General features: G+C 47.1%; 1 protein-coding gene and 1 long non-coding RNA gene across 5 annotated transcripts in view; one reads left to right on the top strand and one right to left on the bottom strand.

Annotated features, from left to right (window-relative positions):
• ZNF217 (zinc finger protein 217) overlaps positions 1-20,115 on the bottom strand; it is a 38,453-nt gene extending 18,338 nt beyond the window's left edge. Inside the window, exons 1-4 of one of the 4 annotated variants that reach the window (XM_045444191.1) lie at positions 20,034-20,115; positions 19,029-19,241; positions 18,533-18,596; positions 9,371-9,446 (exon numbers count right to left, since the gene is read on the bottom strand). The gene's annotated coding sequence lies outside the window, so the exon portion shown is untranslated. Of the gene's footprint in view, positions 1-4,747; positions 4,913-5,510; positions 5,800-5,867; positions 5,979-9,370; positions 9,447-18,532; positions 18,597-19,028; positions 19,242-20,033 lie in introns of those variants that run through there. The other 3 variants (XM_045444190.1, XM_045444189.1, XM_045444192.1) reach the window with 3 other exon arrangements.
• On the top strand, positions 6,147-8,846 carry LOC123579987. The gene is made up of 2 exons (XR_006703050.1): positions 6,147-6,374; positions 8,814-8,846. It is a non-coding gene; the product is annotated as an uncharacterized LOC123579987 (long non-coding RNA).
• Positions 20,116-20,980: the final 865 nt, after the last annotated feature.

Below are 20,980 nucleotides of genomic sequence, written 5' to 3'. Positions count from 1 at the left end.
TGAAGCCTTGCGATCTGTGAGATTCCATTCCTGCTACTTCACCAGTAGTACACCTTAACTACTTTTGGAAAGATGTTAGACAGAACTGCACCAAAAAGAGAGATTTCAATAAAAAAAAAAAGCCAACCTATCTTTACCTATATTCTCTCGCTCCCCACAAAGGAAACGCTTGTGTATCTGCACACACAGATAACTGCATATATAGGTATAGAAGGAACTAGAACCCTAACCCTACAACGCTACCCCACACACCTACACCACTTTTTCCACAAGGCCAAATGGTGAGTGCTCTTGATTATACCCAATTTAACGAACCAGATTAAATATAAACACGGGCACGGCCTTTTAAGGCAGGCGCTCTTTCTTTAGCCAACATTTAAAGATTCCCCTCCCTATCTCTGTTGAGTAAATACTAAGGTTGTAGGTCTGGCTCTTTTAAGTCACCTGTTTGCTTTCAAAATTCAGGGAAAAGCTCTCCTTTCAATTAATACGTATATCATCACTGTTTCTTAGATTTGTATGCTGGACTGAAAAAAAAAAATTAGCCACCAATTTTAAAAAACCCAAAACACACGTCTTCTGGTGTAAATGAACTGTGTTCAAGTCATCCCGATGGACACAGGTAGGAGAAAAAACAAACAAACAAACAAACAAACAAGCAGTTCTCCTAATGGGATTCGAGAACAAAACAGATGTGGACTCTAGCTCCGGTCCACAGAACCATAGTTTAAATTCAAAACGTTTCCTGACACGCTGGCAACTAATGAACAACGATACACAAAACACAAACGAATCCATTAAAAAACTGGCATCTGACTCCGGGTAACAGAAGCTCTTCAGCCCGAATTGAAGGAATGCGGAGGTCAAAAACAACTTAGGTAAAGCTTCGGAACAAAAGCCCAGGAATTCAAACTAATTCTCTCATTTAACTTCCCCGGCTGTCTTTTCAGGTTTAGTAATTTTATTTCTCAACGTGATCATAAAATTACCAAACTGGCCCCTGATTTCCAGTAACTCAGTTATGTAGTTAGCCTGGGCAGGAAGTAATGGGATGTTAAGAACAGTCAGTCAACAAATGTTCAAATGTGAAGTCGTTTAATGAACATTCCAATGTTAAGCATAAAGGGGCGGTCTGTGGCGGCAGCTGGCTGCTGGGGGGGGCGGGGGGGGGGAGCCCCAGCATTTATTTGGAAGCTAGCTCTAAACAAGAGTTGAGCTTCCTCGTCCTGAACGGCAGATTTTAGAGAAGGACGGTGGTCGCACTTCCTCAAAGTCAGACCTCCAGCTGCCCTCGTGGTCTCCATTCAAAATCCTCTGCCCCACACACCACTACCAATTTGCCTGTGTTATCGGTCGGAGAGGAATCGTCCAGATCTCCTCCCTTCCTAACAGCCAACACTTCAAGAACTTTCTGCTGCCCCCAAAAGGAGGCCATTCGGTTAGGACGATCAAGCTTTCCCTCTCCCAAATTTCAGAAATTTCCTGCTGTCTTTGTGTAATTCATTCTTTCTTCCACGTGCATTTTAATCTGGTTAACACCCCTCCCCCCCCCCCAAATCTGGAGGTGAGGTGTACAAATCGAGACTCTTCCAGCCTCCTTTAGTTTACAGGCTGTAACTAAACCTTTCCCTACTTGGAGCATTTAATATGATTAGGATTTCTTTCATTTCAGCTCAGTAGCTATTCTGTAAACACCTTCCAGGTTTTTCCTTGTAACACCTCAGTAACTCTTTGAAAACTATTAGGTGTATTCCAGATGTAGTCGTTTAAATTAAAATCTCCTTGCACTTACTTTATTCTAGTGGAATACTCATCAGCTTATACAACGGTCTCAGGTTTCTCGTTCCTACTGTACAATTCTAAACCTTGAAAATATATAGCCATTGTTCGGGACCTTGGCTTCAACTTCCCAATTCATTTACTAAACAAACTGCCAGGGGGTTACACTGAAATAGGAAATTAGCAATGAGCCATTTAAAACAAGTCATCCCCAGCAACCTCAAAAAAACACACACAGGCCATCCTGGCATGTGTGGGATGGGACAATGTGAACATTGAAAGACAATGAAATGGTCTTTGAGCAAATGGAAACACAGCTTCACGTGAAACATAAAAAAAGGTCCAGATCATGCACAGTCCTAAAAGAGTCAGATCAAAGTATCTTTTTTTTTCTTTAAATCAAGTAGTAGATAGTAGGCAGTCAAGAGTCATTAAAACTACTCAAAAGTTCTTATCAACCAATATCATTTTTGTGACAACAGGGAGAAAAGAATGTAATTTTATAAAGTGGGAAAACACATCTTTGGGGACCCCTGAGGCTCTAATCAAGCGTCTCGGAATTAAGAGTGCTCCAGGGTTGGGAAAAGGCAACCCTGCTGTGGCAAAAACATGCCATTTCATCATAAATGTTGTTAAAAGAGAGTAAAGTGATTATCTGAAATGAGGAGAGAGGGACTCTGTCGTTGCCAGGCCATTATATTCCTTAATGATTTCATCAGTTTGTAAGCGACTGGATGATGAAGTCTTATTTTCTGATTTCCTCTTTAAAGGTCCACGGGAAGGGAGACGGGCGGCTACTCCTCCCAGAAGTTCCACTGCCAAAAAATGGAGGCTTACAAAGAGAATGCAAATCAGCCTCCACCTTAAAGAGTAAAGGCAAACCCTAGCACTCCTCTGTCCTCTTCCCCTCTACTACCTGGGGGGGGGGGGGGGGGGGGGGGGATATCAAGCATAGATTCTTCAGGGTGAAGGGGGAAAATATTTTCTACAAATTTTATCAACGTGCTGTATTAGTTCCTTTTTTTGATTAGGAAGTGAAAGGGAAGGATATGAACCCCAGACCACTGCTAAACTTCGATCTTAACAAGTTATTAAAAAACAGCAAAGGTCACACTGCCAAGCGTTGGAAGGTGCTGTGAAGATAAAAGGTTGGAACCAAGTTGGACACTAAGGAAAAGTGTGTCCTTCGCCTGGAGAAGTCATAATCCTCCCCCACTTCCTCCCCCAGCACGCAAACCAATGTGGAGCCGACAAGGAGGAGGCTTCCTTTTCTTCACGCTAAATAATTAACATTCCAAGCAATCAGATTATTAACCCTATTCGAACAAACAAGCCAAATAAATGGTGTGCCTTGTGGCTACTGACAAGAGGATTTTTAAGTAAGTCACACTGCCTCTTGAATTTAAGACCCTCTATAACTGATTAAAAATGGAAGCAATTTGGGGCGGTGGGAGGGGTTTTTCACTAGAACACCAGGATCAAACGCACACACTACTACGAGTCTTTGGGATACTGAACAAAACAGTATCTAAAATAAACAGGACTTCTCAGAAAAAGTCATCTACCATTAAAGGACACACCTTAAAAGTTCCTAGACACATTAACTAAGCAAGCACAAACCAGTGGTTTGACTGCTATATTTTTCAGACAAAAAGCAATTAGGTTATTACTCCGCACTTGCCCCTCCAGACACGACAGGCCTTTTTAGAAACGCTAGATTATTCACTCAAAGTGTTATAAAATTTAGTATTTTAAGTCTTAGCTGATATCAACCAGGGCATCCATCCATGGGGGGGCGGGGGAGGGGAGGGGGGGCGTACAGTAACAGAACATTTCTAAATGTACTTCTTAACATATACAAAAGAGAAGGTGCAAGGCCTCCCAAGACCCCTACCTAGTCGCCAGGCCTGGCCGGCAGCTGTTGCTACCCTGCCTTTTCTTTTGTTGGGCTTAATCTCATGTCAACTCATTCAACCAACTCAAAAGCGATGAAGACATAATTGAATCAACCTGAACTAAATCAGACCTAGGCTTCTTAAAACATACAGCTTAATGGTTCCAAATGATCTAGAAAGCGAGGAAACCAGCTAGTATGTAGCATGTACTAGTCAATACCACAGGACCCCAAACTGGCCCAAGGACCACTGCAACAGCCCTGCATTTAATACACGTTTAGGAATGTTCAAGCCAGCGCTTCAAGCCCTATAGGCTGATTCAGAAAGATAAACTGAGGCTCAAGGAATTTCAAAGAGGAACACAGCAAAGCCTTAAACTCCAAAGCGACTATTCTTCTCTTGGGGAAACAAAAAAAGAGAAAAAATAAAGTTTCTGCTACTCCCTGTGTAAGCAGGCCACTGAGGTCCCAGAAGTGGCCACTGGTGGCTCTTTCCTGTTCCTGTAACTAAACCTTTAGGAAAAGTCCCCGCCTGCCCACCCCACCCCACCCCCATCCCACCCGCCCAAGAATGCTACTTCCCGTCCTCGGTGGCCCTTCCCTGAATCCCAAAATGCGGGTTCCAACCCGGGACCTGGACGTCTGTCCCGATCCCCCGGGCTCAGGTACCGGCCTGCAGGTCTGGCCCCCATCCGGGCAGGACCGGTCAGGCCGCCCCAAATCCGGCCTCCAGGGGCCCCCAGCAGCGCCCTCGTCTCCCCTCCCCATCCCGTGCAGCTCGCATTTTGGGGCCAAAGCTAGAGAGAAGAGGGCTCTACATCTGAAACTGCGCGGTTTCGCCACTCAGCGCCTCCTGGCAGAAACTTCCCTTTTAAAAAAAAAGAAAGAAAGAAAGAAACACTTATAGGCGAACATTTCAATCCTTCCTGCCCTTTAGAGTTACTAGTTCTGCTTCCAGCTGGCTTTGGGACTCCAAGTAGAATTAAGTTATAAGGATATTCTTTAAGCGTTTAAGGGCTATTTAAAAAGTTTCAAAAAATCTTTAAAATTAAAGAGGAAAAAAAAAAACAACACCTTATCACACACATCCAGGAATCGCAGCCCGTGCACCGCCTACTCAGGGATGGGCAGGAGACCGGGAATCCCGGGGACGGATTTGGGGGCGCCCGGGGGCTCGTTGGGGTGTGCGTCGGGGTCTGCGGCGACGCCAAGCCCCTCCCTCGGCCCCTGTAGACGCGCCCTCCGCCCGGCCCGTGTGGACGGTCCCGGCCATTGTTTGCGGGGGACGCCTGTTAGGACGCATTGTTTTGGCTGTTCCCAAGTTGCCCCGGCCCCCCCTCGGGGCCATCGCGGGGGGCTCTGCGCCGGCCCCCTCACCTCCGCCCGCCCCCCACGGTCAAGCCGGCAAACCCGGAGAGCCGCCCGGCGGAGCCACCCAACTTTTCCGGAACAGCCCCCCACCCACCCACGCACGCACGCAGCCCCCGGCTCTCTCCGGCCGGCCCCCCGGCCCGGGCCGGAGAAGGGGGGACTCCCCCGCCCCCAAGCCCTCCCGTCAGTCCCCGAGAGTGAGTGTGATGGTAAAACACTGTACACACCGGGGGCTCGCCCGGCACCTCCTCACTGCCGGGATCGCTCCGTAGCCGGGTGGGGAGGGGGCGCCCTAGAGGAGCGGAACAGAGAGCAGGAGCGGGGGCCGGGCCGGGCGGGGCGGGGGTCATCCGGGGAGGGGGGCGAGCTAACGAGCACGGGAGACTCGAGGGCGGCTCGGGGGGACTCCGGAGGGGGCGCGCGGCGCCCCTGGGCCCGGCGCGGGCGGGGGGCGCACCCCCTTTACCTGCGGCTCCGGCTCCTCGGCCATTTCCTCGCTCGGCGGCGGCCGGGACTGAACTGACACCACACGAGCTAGCCGAGGTTTGAATGAGGAGGGAGCAGGCGAGGAGGGGAGGGGGCGGGGAAGGCAGGAGGGAGGGGAGGCGACGGGGAGTTTCTCTCGGCCTTTTGTGCGGACACCTCCCGGCTTCCGCGCCCGCACCGGCCCCCCAAAAGAGACGGGGGGCCACTGGACGCGGGGCGAAACCATCTCCCCGGGCGCCTCGAGAAACCGCGCCTGGAAGACCCACCCCCCCCAACAAGGGAGAGCCCCCCCGCCCCCACCCCTCCCCCGCCCGGGGGATTTGGGGGCCGGGCTCACCTCGGGCGCGGGGCTAAGGTGAGCGGGGCGGGGGTGCGCACGGGGGGCAAAGGCGCGGGCGCCCCCTACTCGTCCGCGCGGGGACAGTGCAGGCGCGGGGGGTCCCTAGAGCCGCCGGGGCGCGGCGCGTCCGGCGCTGGGGGACTGTTGGGTCAGAAAGTGCTCTGGGAGCAGCTGTTGCGCCCTCCCTCGGCCCGGCCGCTCGGAGATGCCCCGCCTCCTGCCTTCACCGGCCGCGGCGGCCCCGCCCCTGAGCCCCGCCCCCGAGCCACGTGGTCCGCGCAGGCGCGCCCCTGCCCCGCCCACCGCCGCGGACTCCGCCTCCGGGACGCGAGCGAGCCGACGAGCGCGCGCACTCCCGTTCTCGCCTGAGATTCCCGCGCACGCGCGCGCCTTTCACCACCCCCACACACAGTTCCCCCCCCCACCCCCCGCCCCTCCACACACACCGCCTCCCGCCATCCGGCTAAACGTGGCCCGCGCGCGCTCCGGCGGTTCCAGTGACAGGTACGCGGGGAGGGCCCCCCCGCCCCCGGGGGGCAGCGCGCAGGCGCAGATCCAGGCCTCAGCCTCGCCGCCTCCCCCTCCCTCGCAAGGTGTGCCCAGGCGAGGGAGGGGCGGGTAGTAGCACTCCGGGTCATCCCGAATTACCAGCAAAAGCCTCTGCGCCCATTTGAGCAGGCCAGAAAGTGAAGTGCACAAGCATATCTTCAGATTTTCGTCAAGTGTGAGCAAGGTCGCGGAGGTGACATGATTAAAATGGTTTAATGGGTATCTTCATAAAGCTATCCTGTAATTGTTGTTTTTCCAAAAGGGCTCGACTTGCGCCGCTATTATAACTTGAGATTTCTAAACTTGGCCTGGGTTCCAAGAATCCACTTGGCTTTGATAGAAACCCACGTGGAGGAAACCGAGTTTAAACTGCGGGGGGGGGGGGGGGGGGGACAAAACTAGCCTTGCCCCCTCCTTCCCAGAAACAACGTATTTAGAGCGTTTCCTACCCTTCCCTGCTCACAAAAGGAGAAAAAAGGTTACGATTCCGAAGGCCTGTCTGTGTTCCCTCATTTTAGGTTCGCCCCAGGAGGAACCACAGAAGCAACAATCACAACCACTAAGTTTTCTGCCCCAAAATGCAAACGAATTCAAATGTAAACAGAGCTAGGCAACTCACCGAAAACAAAACAGCAAAGTATTTTTTTTTTAATGGGATATGGGTGTATCCAAAATGGAAAAACTTAAAACCTATCAAGAAAGGCAATTAAAGGATATATTTAATAAATGGGGGGCTATATAAATGCTCTGCTGGTGAGCAATGGAGTTCTTAATAGAAAATGGAATTTTGAGAGACAGCTTCTTAGCAGAGGGGAAGAATTTGCCAAGTGTGATGTTTTGCTGTCATTTTATATATAACTACTAACCCCACATATGGTCTGGTTGGTCTTTTTTAAAAAGGAAGTGAACCAATTACTTACTCACAATTAGCAGTGCCAGAAGTAAATTCTTCGGCCAGAACTCTTTTTTTTTTTTTTCCACCCAAGTACACTGATGTTGATCATTTCTAGTACTAAGGTTCCTTTTCTCAGAGAAGACAAATACCTTCTTTTCAAATAGTTTTTAAACCCTTATAAGTAGTCACATCCTAAAACGCAATCCAAGGGCACTCTTCATAAACAAGAAACTTCATTTAACTTCTCCAAACAGCGGGCTTGGAGCATTGCTACAAAAACAAACTACGAGCAAGTGGAACCAGGTTGAGTCTCCACATTAAGCGTAGCCTTACTCTACATGTTAATGGATAACCTTTGAACTCTGAAACCTTGAATGCTGTAAACACAATAGCACTGATAGTTAAAATTCTAGTGTCAAAACTGAGCAAAAAGAAAAGTCCAAACTTTTCAGAAGGGATAGGGAAACAATCAAATGTTTTGACAAATAATGGTTCCACTAAGAACAATGAGGCTTCTGGCTCTCAGACCTTGATGCTCCTGAATCATTTTCTGAGCAAAAAAAAAAAAAAAAAAAAAACGGTTGTGCTTTTTCTCTGTGCCCTTACAAAGCTACCACTTTGTTAGCATAATAGCATCCTATGGTTTGTTAGTTACTGTTTCTCTCCTCCTCCCCCCACCCCACCCCCAAAAACCTTGTATATGTTGTAGCTTTTAAAATTAAAAGAGAATTGTCTTCACTGATCTGTCGGCTCAGAGTTTTGTATGCCATCCTTATGTTTGAGCAAAGAATTACAAAGAACCCTGTTCCTGGAGATGTGCCAATAAAACTGGGAAATCGTTGCAAAAATTCTGCCAGTGACTGAGTGCTGGGTTGCAAACACGTACTGTGTTTTTAAATGGACATGGAACGATCTGCATTTGCTGTAAGGGCATCTGTGAGACACAGTCTCCCCCCTTTAAAACAGGAAGACTCACGCTTAAGATTTACTTGGAAAGCATGCATAGTCAAAACAATTAAAAGTGGAAACTCCAAAAGTAAAGGAGAACACTAGGAGCATTTGGTTTTGTAGTAAAAGCGGAAGAACTCATTATTATTCTATGAAATGAAAATGGAAAACCAAGCGTTGGTCTGCATAAACTTAGCTCCACCCACGAGTAATCCTGTTTTGCCATCACTCCTAGCTAGACTATCTCTAAAGGAGTCAGGTGCTGTGGAGAGGCAAGCAACACAAACAAAGAATAGGACCAGAAATGTCCCTTCCCATAGAAGCTGATGCTCTGCACATGTTACTTGGAGAAAGGTCGAAAAAGCCCCACTTCACCTCTCCTTAACGCGACAAACATCAGCTACACCTCGTTTTTCACAATTATCCAAACAGACCGGCCCTCCTCAAGATATATTTCCCAGTGTACGCTTAGAAAATTGCACCATTATCTCTGATTTAATCCTCGTGATAGGAGACCTCTTCATTTCCCTAACTTCTGGTTTTCTCTCCAGATGCTGCCTGCGACACAGCCTTCTCAGATCTAATAACAAAAACAAAAACCCTTCTAATTTGCTACATTTAACATTTATTGGAATCATCCTGGGAGACTTCGCCTTCATTAGGAGAACAATGCAATACGATCTTCCCATTTCACAAGTATTTATTTTACTGTGGAACTATTACAGAAAAACAGTTTTGGAAACTGTACGTAAATCCTTGGAGCTGAAATGGAGCCAACATAGACACTCGACTTAAAAGAATGCAGTGTTCAGAGCAGGAAAACCTGAAAAACTGCAGTGAGGAGTCAGCAGGAAAAGAAAATGAAAAAGTTAAGGCGAACCTTGCCAGCTCCTGCTAACTACAAAGGACATTTGAGAAGGAAACCAGGGCAGCCCTTTTAACACGACTGAATGCACTAAATTAAGGACGGATCACCCAACAACTCCAGGGAAAGCCACACAACTCTCCTTCCAGTAAGTTTCTTGATCCCACTCAAGTCCTCTCGAAATTTTAAGCCCTCTATAAAACATCGCAATAATAGATGATAAAAATAAATCGCAGAAATCACCTTTCAGAATGGAGGCAGCGTCTGGAGCCTGGAGACTTCTCTCGGAGTTTGCCAGCCCACCTGGCTCGGAACAATACTGCAAGAGATGAGATTACTGGTTTTTCCAAGCAAACCGAAAAGGGAGGGGCCAAGTATAAGGCTCAATTCAAATTGAGGTTTTGATGCAATCATGACTTGATTAAATTAATCGACCTTGATGATGTGCAAAGAGCACAGTTGATTTTTAACTGTATCTGTCCCATTCCCCCTCCGCTCTTCGGGCTCGACTTTTGTTTTCCGCCAATATCCTGGATGCTTTTCAAGGCTGACTTCACTCACAATGTAAATGGATAAACTTTCTTTAAAAAATGACATGGGTCGGGGCACCTGGGTGGCTCAGTAGGTTAAGTGCCCAACTTGAGCTCAGGTCATGATCTCATGGGTTCGCGAGTTCGAGCCCCACATCGGGCTCTCAGCAGCGAGCCCGCTATGGATCCTCTGACCCCCTCTCTTTCTGCCCCTCCCCCACTTGTGCTTTCTCTCTCTCTCTCTCAAAAGTAAACCTAAAAATAAACATAAAATATACACATATATATTAATTACATGTGTCACGTGACTTTCAGAGCACCCCCTTGAAACCTTTCTGCACTCACCTGATATTCTAGATGGGAGCTCTGGCACAAGGGGAGGGGTTGGAGGAGGAAGGTGACTAACAAAGTTTATTGAAATTTGATGCCCATTCTCATCTCGGTACATGGATCCGCCCACTAACTCAAGCCAAAACCCAGAAGTCCAACTCTGTTCCATCTCCATCACCCTACATGCACCTTTAGTCCACTAATTTCTATGTTAATATAGCTCAACGTTGTCCACTTACCTCCGTCTCTAACACAGCACCATCACCTCTCACCCTCTCCTCCAAATACATGGAGCGCGTAAGGCATCTGCCAGCTTCTTCCTTTCTAAGTTTGCCTTAATACAAGCTCCACCCTAAGTCCAGGAGATCTTTTACAGGGTAAATCAGATCCTGTCACCGCCCTGCTTAATGGCTTCCTATGGCCTGGGGAGGGGAAAGGGGGGTTAAAGAACAAACTCCAAGAGCTGGCCTCCCCGACTCTGTACATCTGGCCTCTGCCTAACCTGCAGCTTCAAGTTTTGGAAGCCCTTCCGTGGGATTCTAAGCTTCAGCCCTGAGGCCTTCCCTCTGACCCAGAGCCTTCAGACCTGTGGCTCCCGTTGCCTGGCACCCCCTACCCTTTCTTTCAAGATGGTGGCTTCTGTGCCTGGGAGTGGGGAGGGGGTGGCTTCCCTCTGACAAGGTTTCGGGACCTCTTCTCCCCACGGGTCCTGTCTCAACTATTCCATTACACCTTCTGACAGCTGCATTAGCCTTAGAATATGATTTAGTCCCTCTGGGCTGCAGTTTTCTTCTCCACCAAATGTGGTGATGATGAGGAGGTGGAAGAGCAGGAGGAAGGCCTTAAAAGTTCTCATCACAAGGAAAAGAACTGTAACTATATGGAGTGATGGATGTTAACTAATCATCTTGCAACGTATGCCTACATCAAATCATTATGCTGTACGCCTTAGGCTTATACAAGGTTATATGTCAATCATATCTCAATAAAACTGGAAAGGAAGTATATATACTTATTAATTATGTAAATACCTATTTTTCTAGAAGACTCTGGAGAATCAAATGAGACACACTACAGAGCTGTGAACCCAGAGTTTTGCAGGGGCGAGTGGGGAGGCCCGGCATTGTTCTAGGCACAGGAGACAGAGCTTGAGGGAAGCAAGACAAAGCATTTGTCCCTTTTTATTTATTTATTTTTTTAAATGTTTGTTTATTTTTTAGAGAGAGAAAGAGACCGAGCACAAGCGGGGGGAGGGGCAGAGAGAGAGGGAGGCACAGAATCCGAAGCAGGCTCCAGGCTCCGAGCTGTCAGCGCAGAGCCTGACTCGGGGCTGGAACTCACGAACCAGGAGGTCGTGAGCGGAGTGAGCCAAAGTCAGAGGCTTAACCGACTGAGCCACCCAGCCGCCCCAGCGTTTGCCCCTTTTTAGAGGGAGACAGACAAACACATAGACAACAGTATGTCTTCCTCATATATTGATAGAGCTGACCCCTTCCTCACCCTTGAAATACTTTTTCCCTTGCTTTGGAACCCCACGTTCTATCGATTTCCACCACCGCCCCCTCTGGTCCTCACTGGAGGCTCCTTCTCAGAACCCTTGGCTGGTTCCTTCGCCTCTCCCTGACCTCCAGCCTTGGAAGCACCCAAGGCCCATTGCTGGTGCGCTGTGGTCTCTTTTCCTGTTCATTCCCTAGACGATTCCATCCACAGCCCAATGGCCCAAAAGGCCATCTAGATGTTGAGGGCTCCCAAACACATATTTGTTATTTATTTTGAGAGAATGAGATGGGGAGGGGCAGAGAGAGAGGAAGGGAGCACCCCAAGCAGGCTCTGCACGGTCAGCTCTCTCGGAGCCCGATGCGGGGCTTCGACGCGTGAACCGCCAGCTCGGGACCGGGACCGGAGCCCAAACCAAGAGTCAGACGCTTAACCAACTCAGCCCCCCAGGTGCCCTTCCCCTCAACTCTGAAAACGTATTTCCAACTACCACTCCATCTCTGCGTAGATGTCTGCCCACAGCAGTGATCAGTAGATGCGCTCACAACAAACGCATACCGAAAGGAATAGTAAAACACGCAGCTTAGCTGCAGAGAGGTCCGGTGGGGAGGGAATTAGATTTGCGTCTTCAGGCCAGTCCCTGGGATCTTGGCTCTCTTTCTTCATCTGCAAATGGGGATTCTAACCCCTTCCCTGCCTGCCTCATTGGATGGCTGGCTTGTCGGGGTCAAACCACAGAGGAGCTGGATGTCCGACAACACAGGGTGGCTTTTATGACGACTCTGCTCATCAACACTGAGTATCCCTCCACAAAGGGCTCTACTTTTTGGTGGGACTATTTTTTTTTTAATGTTTATTTCTGAGACAGAGAATGAGCAGGAGAGGGGCAGAGAGAGAGAGGGAGGGAGACCCAGAATCTGAAACAGGCTCCAGACTCCGAGCTGTCAGCACAGAGCCTGATGCGGGGCTGGAACCCACAAACCGTGACATCATGGCCTGAGCCGAAGTCGGTTGCTCAACCGACTGAGCCACCCAGGCGCCCCACGTGGGACTGTCTTTGAGTATACCTGGGACTCTGGCCTCAGCGTCCCTGGCAGCACTTACAGGAGTCCTGAAACCCAAGCTTCTACCCTTTGCTGAGAAGAGCATACGGGCTCCTTTTCCTGTTTTCTCCTCTTCCTTCCATCTCTCCCTCCTGGGTGAGTTAAGGGTCTAGTGGGCTATCTGTGTAGCTGGTTAGAGATTTCATTTTCTTTTGTTTTGTTTTTGTGAGTTTTGTTTTGTTTTGTTTTGTTTTGTTTTGTTTTGGTCTGAATCAGACTGTTAACGCCACTAAGGGCAGGGACTTGTCCAGACTCCCACCCAGCAATGCCTCCTGCATTTATTTCTCTGCCTTGGGATGGATGGATGGTGCGGACCAGAGCACCAAAGTTTCAAAGAGATCCTCTGCCAACAGCAGAGCCAGCAGGCCGGGAGGCTAGCTGATAAGCGCTAACATTTATTGAATTCTTAATGTGTGCTTTTTCGCTTTGTAACTCATTTAACCCCTCTAATGACCCTGTGAGGTAGGGTTTATATTTTTCCATTTATTAGACAAAGAACCCAGGCAGAGAGGGATTAAGCAGCTCTCCCAAGGCCCAGAGGCAATAAAACGGCAGCCTCCTTTCCTGTGTAGACACTGGCCAAGTCTTACCCCCACACCCTGCTGGTGCTTCCCCAGGACCTTGAACCAAGCCCAGCACATAGCAGATGCTCATTAAATACTGGACGGAAAAATAAGTAAATAAATAACTGCGTGCCAGGCACTTTACATCTATTATCATCACATCCTCCTAGTAACACAACGGCTACTTTTAGCCTTGCTTTAAATGCAGAGAGGTCAAATATGCATTCAACCCACAGAATGTGGCCAGCATTGTTTGCCACAGGCCTGGGACGCAACTACAAGGGAAGGGAGCTCTACGTGGACCGAGCTACCATTCCAGCAGAAGCGCAGACAATCACCTCTCTGTCACATCGATCTTTTCAGAAGTCACATTGATCTTTTCAGAAGTCAAATCTGATTACATCAGGGTCCTGCCTAAAACTCCTCATGTCTCTTAGAATAAAAACAAAATCCCTGATAATGCGGCAGGAGGGATTGGTGGGGGGACTTTATCCCACCAACACTGGGATGTGACTGGAAAGAAACGCAAGAAAAACTGACCCACTGAACTTCAAGTTAAGTGTTTCTTCCTTGAGAGATTCGCTCCTGAAAGGTGGCATCCTGGTGCAACAAAGAAGACGTGGCAAATTGGGGGACACCGCTGTCCGTTTACTTTCTCTCCCGTGTGGAGGGCACGCTCAGAGAATCAGAGCTGTCACCGATAAGCATACTGGCCACTGGACTAGCCAGATCTTCACCCCTTGAAGTTACCACTGCCTTTGCTTTAACAAGAGGAAACTGAGCCTCAAGATGAGTAAGCAGCCCTCCTGAGGCCACCCAGCTGACAGTCGCTTCCCCAACCTCCCAGATGACACTGAGGCCAGTGGGCCATTTGACCCCTAGGTCAAACCCCAGCTCTGTCACCAGCCGAAATCTCCTCTCTTCTAAAAATCTACACTGATGCACATTTCTCGACATCCTATTTCCTGAATGTTCACCAGTCAGCCATGAGTGAGTGTCTCTGGGGCAGGGTTGAAACATCCTCACCCAGCATTCCTCCCCACCCCCAATCCTGGAACAACAATATTTCACTTGGTTGCCCCGGGGCTAGCCCCTCCCACCTCAGTCCCTCCCTGGCATTCTTGATGTACCTGCTTACTCTTCCTCCAAGTCCTCCAAAGTCCCCAGTAGACTCCAGATCTCCTTTGAAGGTAGGGAAGAAAGGTCATGCAAATTCACGTCCCAAAGGCAATTAGCAGAGTGCTTTTTTGCACACAGCTGGGAGGCAATAAACGTCTGTGAAATGAAAAATGTCCTAGGGACGCCTGGATGGCTCAGTAGGTTGAGGTTGAGTGTCTGACTCTTGATTTTGGCTCAGGTCGTGATCCCTGGGTTGTGGGATCGAGCCCCACATCAGGCTCTAAGCTCAGCATGGAGCTTGGTTAAGATTCTGTCTCTCTCCCTCTGCCCCTCTTCCCCACTTGAACTGTGTCTCTCTCTCTAAAGTAATGGAAGGAAGGAAGGAAGGAAGGAAGGAAGGAAGGAAGGAAGGAAAAGAAAAAATGTCCCAGAAAGAAAGAAAGAAAGAAAGAAAAGAAAGAAAAGAGAAAATGTCCTAGAAAGAAAGAAAGAAAAGAAAAAAAAGAAAGAAAAGAAAAGAAAAGAAAAAGAAAAGAAAAGAAAAGAAAAGAAAAGAAAAGAAAAAAAGAGAAAATGTCCTAGAATGGATCTCAACTTTCCATGCCTTCCTTTACATGGCCCCTCACAGCTAATCAGTTACTCAGTTTTACAGATCCTATCATCCAAGTAGCTCTCAAGTGCACCCTCTCCTTTCATATTCCTACCATCCTGTCTTTTCCTTCTGATCTGCATAATAATTTCATAACCGGGTCTCGAGTACCTGTCTTCTTCTCAGCCTAGTAAATTTTTCCTCAATACCACAAATAACCATGCTTCTGCTGCCCTGTACAAAATTCTCCAATTTACCCAAATAAGTCCTAGTCCCCTCTCTTAGGATGCAAAACTACACCATGGCCCCAGCCAACCTTTCAGCCAGATTCATTCCATAAATATTTATTGACCACTCCTTTGTCCTGGGCACTGGCTAGGTCGTAATTAAAGAGTGAGGTACAAAACAAATTGGATTGCTGTCCTCATGGAGTTTATATTTTCATAGGAGAAACAGACATTAAACAAATTAAAACAAACAAAAAAAAATATATTAGCATATAATTATAGTAACTACCCTGAAGAGATAATCACTCAGGGGCTCAAAGAAGCATACATAAGGATATTCATTGCAGCCTTGTTTATAATCGTGACAAATAAGAAACAACCTACAAGTTCATCAAGAGAAAAATGACCACATAAACTATGATATATCCAAATTTAAGAATATAGACAGCAGTTAGAAAGAATGAAATAGTGCTACATATGCCCATGTGCTAAATCACCAAGACATGATGGAGTAAACAAATAAATGAAGCCACAAAAGGTATGCCATTCTTTGGTTTAAACACACACAATAGTATATTCTCTAAAGGAAATGCATATATATATATATATATATAACATATGTATGTGTACGTTTGTATATTATATATAATATATACACGTGTTTATACTACACAGGGATCAGAAATATATAGGCTGATCATTTCACATTACGTACAAATATCGAATCATTATATTGTACAACTGAAGCTAAGAGGTTATATGCCAATCATGTCTCAATATAAGAAAGAAATGTATATGCAAATGCATGAATAAAAGCTGGTTAATTCTCAAATACGGGCAACGATCCAGGACCCTTTACTGGCAGCTAAATATTTTAATCTTTTAACATGTAAAACACACTCATATTTGACGCAGATAAGTAAAAATTAGCTGCCTATTAACATACAATTCCAAACTACATTAAATACTCTGAGAAATTAAAAATGGAGAATAAAATACTTAGTATTTTCATACACTGCTTTTTTTTCCACATACTGCTTTTTAATGAACTATTATTCTCTACTTACCCTTCTCCTTGCTCTGTGCCCACTACCTGTCCCACCTTCATTTTGAATCTCCCCAAACCCACATGCCACATATGTCCAAAAATCAGTCTGTAGTCATCCTACCCATCCCCCATGGTCCTCTCCACATGCCACCATGCTCTTTGTTCAGTCACTCTCTTTGTTCAGTGCCTCCTTTATGACATTTGCTGGGTTATGCCCAGCCCCGGATGTTGTCTGAATGGACTACAGGCTCCTCAACGGGAAGGCCAGTTTCCTCCAAATCACAGCACCCAGGAAAGTATCCCAATATTCAGCTATTCAATTGAGGTAAATATGCTCCCTGGTTCTTCCATTCACTCATTCATTTACTGTCTCACTCAACAAATAGTAAGACCAACTGGGTACCAGGCACTGTTTTAGGTGCTGGGAATACAGCAGGAGAGCAAACCTGCCAAAATGCCGATCCTCACGGAGTTAACACTTAATGTCGTAGTGAATTAAATGATCAGCGCTATGGGGCACCTGGCTGGCTCAGTCAGTGGAGCACGGGACTCTTGATTTTGGGGTTGTGTTTTCAAGCCCCACACTGGGTATAGAGATTACTTAAAAATAAAATCTCAGGGCTCCTGGGTGGCTCAGTCGGTTAAGCATCTGACTCTTGATTTCAGCTCAGGTCATGATCTCATGACCTGTGGGATCGAGCCCCACATCGGGCTTTGCACCAACGGTAGTACAGAGCCTGCTTGGGGTTCTCTCTCTCTCTCTACTTCTCTCTGCACCCGCCTCCCTCAAAATAAATAAATAAACTTTAAAAATTTTTTTAGTAAAATCTTTAGAAAAGAATTAAAGAATTAAAGGATTCGTGTTATGGAGACAGGGGGCGGGGAAAGGGGCCAGAGAGTCGAGGGAGCCGGTGAGGGTGATGTTCAACAGGCCAGTCCCGGAAGACTTCTCAGATGGAGACATTTGGGTAAAGATCAGAAGGGGTGACAGTGGGAGCCATGTAGAGGCTCTCTCTGGGGAGAGAGCACTCCCAGCTGAGGGATCAGCAGGCAAAGACCTTGAAGCGTTATGCCCCGTGGTTCAAGGAACAGCAAGGAAGCCGGCGTGATGTTGTGGCTGGCATGGAGCACTAAGAGGACACAAGTCATAAAATGAGGGTGGACGAGATCCACACCCTGTGGGGCATTGTGAGGACAGGACGTTACTCTGGATGAACCTGAGTGCCGGTGAATAGTATGAACAGAGGAATAATGATCTGGCGGAGGTATTAAGAGTGTTATTAAACAAACTGATAAACCAAGAGTCCTCCTTTGCTGCAATCACTCAGATATTTAAGCGTGTCCATATTTTCAGTACAACAGCACAACAACAATGATAATGGCAACAGTAAGAAGAGGTAAGACAAAGCGTAACAAAAAGGGAAAAATAAAACAATTTATTGAGCCCCTGCTATGTGCCAGAGTCTTAACTCCACACCTGATCTACCCTATCATAGTGTTTTCTCGTTCTCCTGATAACCTGTAGACTTAAATTCATCTGGCAGATGAGGAGACCGTAGCCATTCGAGGTTAACTCACTTTCTGCCTTACTAACTTCTTTAACTTGCTTGAGATTCTACAAGAAGAATGAAGTAGAATTCTAGCCCGAACAAATTCCAAAGCCCATGCTGACTCATGCCATTCTGTTCTGTACTAAGCGGTTGACTTTGGCCTCAGGAGACTAGAGAATAATAATAGTGACCATTGATTAAGTACTTCTTATGGGCCAAGTACATTATTTGCACCATTTCTGGACACCCAGGCAGAATCGGTACCCTCGTCACCCAGATTAGAAGCCACACCTCCGAGTGGTGAGACAGGTAGTGAGTTCTAGGGCTGAGCTCTTGAAATGGGTTTCCGGGTTCAAACCAAGACCCTGGGCTACCCAACTACTGCCTTTGCCGTCTCACTGGAGCTCCCTCCCCACCTCCACCCCTGGCCTTTTACAGACGGAGGTAAAAGTAATCACTGACAGGTGTATTTGGAGGAATAAATAAGGCCTCACTACTAAAATGCTTTGGGGGGAATTTGGCACATAGCGAGCGTTCAATTAGGACAGGCTAGTGTCACAAAGACCATTGCCCACGGCCACACAGGAACTCGCCCGCACTCAGACCCAGGTCTGTTCTCAACTACTGCATGGCCCTGCCAGGGTACTTATTCTGGGAGGGAGAAGAGAAGCAAGAGTGTTTCTATGACGTGAGACAGACAGTCAGAGCTGGCCCCGAGTCTATCCACTCCAGAACCTGAGCAGCTCTTGACCACCAGAACGACTCCTCAGTGTAGACAAAGCAAGTGGAAGTCTTTGAAGAAAGATACCTCAATCCGAGTGATCCTCGCGGAAGCTGGGAGATACCTACCTGCCTTTCAGGGTTCTTTGGACACCTTCTCCAAACTGGAGGTCAAGCGAGACCGGAGAGGCACCTAAAGAAGAGGGTCAGAGGTGAGTGGCTCCAGGGAAGCGTGCCAGGTGGCTGAGCCCCTGTCTCCCGACCACAGCTCTCCAGCCACACCCTCAAACAGGATGCTGGGGTTTGGGGAAAATACTGGAGAGGAGATTAAGGTTAGAGCCACGCCCCTGGTAGGTATAGAGTGACCAAGAAATCAGGAGTCTACACTGAAGATTAGCCGTCTGCCTTGGTCCTCTGTAGTGCGGTGGACCCAAAGCCAGCTACCCCACTATTTCACTCGCAGCCAATGGGCTTCTTTGGCTCAGCAGCTCCCAGAACATGCAGATTTTCTCAGAAACCGGAACTGAATGAAACATGGTCCTCAGAGCCAGCGTAGACCCAAACCCTGGCTCCCAGCTCAGCTGCTGGGAAACCTCAGCCTCCTGACTCGACTTGCCTGCCTCACCTGTACAATGGGAAGAACATCGCCGCCCGCTGCACGGGGCCCGCTCTGGAAGGTTACAGGAGCTAATCACAACCAAACCTTAAAACGGTGCCTGGCACACGGCCATCAGCTCAGTAAACATCAGCCAAAATGACCTTAGTCATTATTGTCTCCGAACGTCTCCGTTCTAAAACAGCCCGTCTGCTTAACGAATCCCTTTGGCTTCTTTGACAACTTAAAAAAAAAAAAAAAAAAAAATTGTGGTTAGCACATTTTGTTGACGTATTTTTACAAATACCAAGCCTGCCCGTCCTCTTAAAAATATTTTAAGAGATTATATTTTGTCCCCACTCGCTTTGAGGAACTGCTTCGGAGCCACTGAGTGGGCCAAAAACAGCAAGAAAGCAAAGGAGGATAATAAAACCCCTTTCCTGAACTTTTTCCAGAAAAACAAAAAACAAAAAAAAAGAATTTCCAGATTCAGATTCTGGGCTTTTAAGGACCATCTTGCTAAGTATTTTCTTATCAAGTTCCTTCTTGTTTTCTCCCCTCCCACCCCCCCATAAACACGACAGTAATGAGATAGTTTCTTCTTTCTCCCTGCCTCCAAAAAAAAAAAAAAAAAAAAAAAAAAATCTGTCCCATAAATTTCTCCCAAACCCACGCAACCGAATTTTCTACAAGGATTTGTAAGAAACTAAGAATGCTCTGAACAGAAACGAACCGCTCCTGAAGCAGTTCTCATTTGAAGTCAACAAATAAGCACAACGTGTCCCCAAGGAAACAAAGTAGAATTTGGACGATAAAATGGCTCTGCCCCTAATCCCCGGTTCCCCGTGCTGCAAGGCTGCACTGGCAGGAAACACATATGCCATCAGAAGTCTCTGCTAGTTTCCACAGTATTTCTGCATCAGCCCGCTCAGCCGTATGGACCCAAGTAAGACACCCAGCTTTAAAAAAAAAAAAAAAAGAAAAGAAAAAAGAAAAAGAAAAAAAATTGGTAAAGGAAAAGAAGAGCACGCTGACCTGATCATTTCTACCTTCCTCGGGGTGGGTAGACAGAGACCAGAAGAAATGCGGGCGCCCCTCCCCCGCCAGAACCGGGCTTCCCGTCTGGGTGGAAACTATCTCATTACCACATTTTCAACAAGTAGACCCGGTTTCCTCGTGTAATCAGAGTTAGTCTGTGGTTGTTTGGCAGTCTGTGCATGCCATGTTTTTAGAGCTATAGAAAATGTGTATTTATTTATTTTGTGATGGCTGCGACCATATGACAAACAGAAGCCAGCCTTAGCCAGTGATTTATAAGAGCTCGGGGAAGCAGTGCCTTTAAGCATTTTAATAGAGGCGCTCTCATCCTTTGTAAGTGGAAGTGTAAATTGGTACAGTCCTTTTGTAAACAACTCCGCGAGGCAAGTCAAGGGCCTGACAAATGTTCATACATTTGGGTGCAGCAAGAACATTCCTGGAATCAGTCCTAAGGAAATAGTCCTAATAGAGGACAAGGGGGCTGCGAACAAAGATGTTCATGGCAACAAGATTTACTAGAAGGGGAAGGAAAATACACACTTACTCCCTCCCCGTATATGGGGAAACACGCGAATAAAGAAAGGGTTCGTCTTCCAAGTTATCCCCGCTCTTGCCCACGGCCATTTCAAAATTTAAAAGCTGCGAAAATATGCCACTGGGAAATAGTTATAATAGCAAGTGGAAAAATCAGGACGCAAGAATCACATTTTTAATAAAATAGAAGTCTTCTTATTAGTAAGCAAAAAAGGGAGATACAGGTATATGTAAAATTGTTTCAATTGGTTTTCTTATCAGGGACGTTTTAGTATGCACTGGGTATTATGTGATACCAGGAACTTACAGTTAATTCACTAACTGTGATAAAGACATAGTAGGTTATTTGAAAAAAATGCACATATTTTTTAGAGATATACACCGAAACATACAGGAGGAGAATGACGTGT

The sequence above is a fragment of the Leopardus geoffroyi genome, chromosome A3, assembly GCF_018350155.1.
Source record: "Leopardus geoffroyi isolate Oge1 chromosome A3, O.geoffroyi_Oge1_pat1.0, whole genome shotgun sequence".
NCBI lineage: Eukaryota > Metazoa > Chordata > Mammalia > Carnivora > Felidae > Leopardus > Leopardus geoffroyi.
Note: the sequence above shows the minus strand (reverse complement) of the source record. Positions and strands in the feature narration are given on the sequence as shown.